The sequence below is a fragment of the Triticum dicoccoides genome, chromosome 4A (genome assembly GCF_002162155.2).
Source record: "Triticum dicoccoides isolate Atlit2015 ecotype Zavitan chromosome 4A, WEW_v2.0, whole genome shotgun sequence".
NCBI classification, from domain to species: Eukaryota; Viridiplantae; Streptophyta; class Magnoliopsida; order Poales; family Poaceae; genus Triticum; species Triticum dicoccoides.
In genome coordinates this window covers 45,841,427-45,844,592 of record NC_041386.1, presented here as the reverse complement: position 1 = coordinate 45,844,592, position 3,166 = coordinate 45,841,427, and positions in this window count along the sequence as shown.

Sequence of the window (3,166 nt, the reverse complement as noted above, 5' to 3'; positions counted from 1 at the left end):
AAGCTTGTCTGACATAAGTCGCTTGCAAAATGCTTCACAACCCCAAATCTTTAGAGAAGACAAACTGGGAGTCTTCCCGGTCCACATCTCATGTGGTGTCTTATCTACGGATTTTGATGGTACCCTGCTAAGTGTGAAAGCTGCAGTTTCTAGAGCGTATCCCCAGAATGACAAGGGTAAATCCGATTTGCTCATCATAGATCGAACCATGTCCAACAAGGTATGATTCCTCTGTTCCGATACACCATTTCTCTGTGGCGTACCCGGAGGTGTGAGCTAAGGTACTATACCTCTACTTTTCAGATGATCATCAAACTCCTGGCTCATGTACTCACCTCCACGATCAGATCGTAGAAGTTTTATAGTCTTGCCGAGCTGATTCTCAACCTCGTTTTGAAACTCTTTAAACTTTTCAAAAGTTTCCGACTTGTTGATATGTCTCCAACGTATCTATAATTTATGAAGTATTCATGCTATTATATCATCCATCTAGGAAGTTTTATATGCATTTATATGCTATTTTATATGATTTTTGGGACTAACTTATTAACCTAGAGCCCAGTGCCAGTTTCTGTTTTTTTCGTTGTTTTTGAGTATCGCAGAAAAGGAAAACCAAACGGAGTCCAATTGACCTGAAACTTGACGGAGGTTATTTTTGGACCAGAAGAAGGCCGTGAAGTAAAAGAACTTAGACAGAAGAGTCTCGGGCTACCAACGAGGGTGGGGGCGCGCCCACCCCCTGGGCGCGCCCCCCTGCCTCGTGGACACCCCGGAGACCCCCCTGCCTTGTTCCCGACTCCAACACCTCTTATATAACCCAAAACTTCCAGAAAGAAACCTAGATCGGGAGTTCCGCCGCCAGAAGCCTCCGTAGCCACCGAAAACCAATCTAGGCCCTCTCTGGCACCCTGCCGGAGGGGGCCATCATCACTGAAGGGCATGGAGGAGGATCCTGGAGGGGCCATCATCACCATGAAGTCCAAGGACCAGAGGGAGAACCTCTCCCCATCCAGGGGGAGGCCATGGAGGAGGAAGCAGAAGGGGGGGACTTCTCCTCCTCTCTCTCGGTGGTACCGGAGTGCCATCGGGAGGGGAATCATCGCCGCGGTGATCGTCTTCATAAACATCACCATCATCATCACCATCCTCGTCTCTTTTACGCGGTCCACTGTCCCGCACCCCGCTGTAATCCCTACTTGAACATGTTGCTTTATGCCACATATTATGATCCAATGATGTGTTGCCATCCTATGATGTTTTGAGTAGATATCTTTTGTCTTTAGGTTGATTGGTGATCTAGATTGGTACGAGTTGTATGTTTTTATTTTGGTGTTGTCTTATGGTGCCCTCCGTGTCGCGCAAGCGTGAGGGATTCCCGCTGTAGGGTGTTGCAATACGTTCATGATTAGCTTATAGTGTGTTGGTGAGTGACTGAAACACAAACCCGAGTAAGGGGATTGTTGTGTATGGGATTGTGACGCCCCCGATTCAATCGTACACTAATCATGCACACAAATGTGTACGATCAAGATCAGGGACTCACGGGAAGATATCACAACACAACTCTAAAACATAAATAAGTCATACAAGCATCATAATACAAGCCAGGGGCCTCGAGGGCTTGAATACAAGTGCTCGATCATAGACGAGTCAGCGGAAGCAACAATATCTGAGTACAGACATAAGTTAAACAAGTTTGCCTTAAGAAGGCTAGCACAAACTGGGATACAGATCGAAAGAAGCGTAGGCCTCCTGCCTGGGATGCTCCTAACTACTCTTGGTCGTCGTCAGCGGCCTGCACGTAGTAGTAGGCACCTCCAGTGTAGTAGTCGTCGTCGACGGTGGCGTCTGGCTCCTGGACTCCAGCATCTGGTTGCGACAACTAGAAAGAAAGGAAAGGGGGAAAAAGGGGGGAGAAAGCAACCATGAGTACTCATCCAAAGTACTCGCAAGCAAGGAACTACACTACATATGCATGGGTATATGCGTAAGGAGGCCATATCGGTGGACTGAACTGCAGAATGCCAGAATAAGAGGGGGATAGCTAGTCCTATCGAAGGCTACGCTTCTGGCAGCCTCCGTCTTGCAGCATGTAGAAGAGAGTAGATTGAAGTCCTCCAAGTAGCATCTCCAAGTAGCAACTCCAAGTAGCATCTCCAGTAGCATCGCATAGCATAATCCTACCCGGCGATCCCCTCCTCGTATCCCTGAGAGAGAGCGACCACCGGTTGTATCTGGCACTTGGAAGGGTGTGCTTTATTAAGTATCCGGTTCTAGTTGTCATAAGGTCAAGGTACAACTCCAAGTCATCCTGTTACCGAAGATCACGGCTATTCGAATAGATCAACTTCCCTGCAGGGGTGCACCAACTTACCCAACACGCTTGATCCCATTTGGCCGGACACACTTCCCTGGGTCATGCCCGGCCGCGGAAGATCAACACGTCGCAGCCCCACCTAGGCTCAACAGAGAGGTCAGCACGCCAGTCTAAACCTAGGCGCCCAGGGGTTTGGGCCCATCACCCTGAACACACCTGCACGTTGCGAGGGCGGCCGAAAGCAGACCTAGCCTAGTGGCATTCCAGTCCAATTCGGCGCGCGCCGCTCAGTCGCTGACGTCACGAAGTGCTTCGGCTGATACCACGACGCCGAGTGCCCATATCTTTCCCACGTAGTTGGTTAGTGCGTATAGGCTCGTAGCCAACTCAGATCAAATACCAAGATCTCGTTAAGCGTGTTAAATATCCGCGAACGCCGAACAGGGCCAGGCCCACCTCTCTCCTAGGCGGTCTCAACCTGCCCTGTCGCTCCGCCACAAAGACCCACACAGAGGGCCGTCGGGACAAAGGTCCTTTCAGCCCCCCAATCCGTGAATCACTCGCGGGTACTCTTCGAGCTGACCCGACTTTAGTCACCATATGTATAGTATGTAGGTATGTATAGTATATACCCGTGATCACCTCCCGAGTGATCACGGCCCAATAGTATAGCAAGGCAGACTGACAAGAATGTAGGGCCAATAATGATAAACTAGCATCCTATACTAAGCATCTAGGATTGCGGGTAAGGTATCAATGACTGTAGCAACAATGTCAGGCTATACATCAGAATAGGATTAACGGAAAGCAGTAACATGCTACACTACTCTAATGCAAGCGGTATAGAGG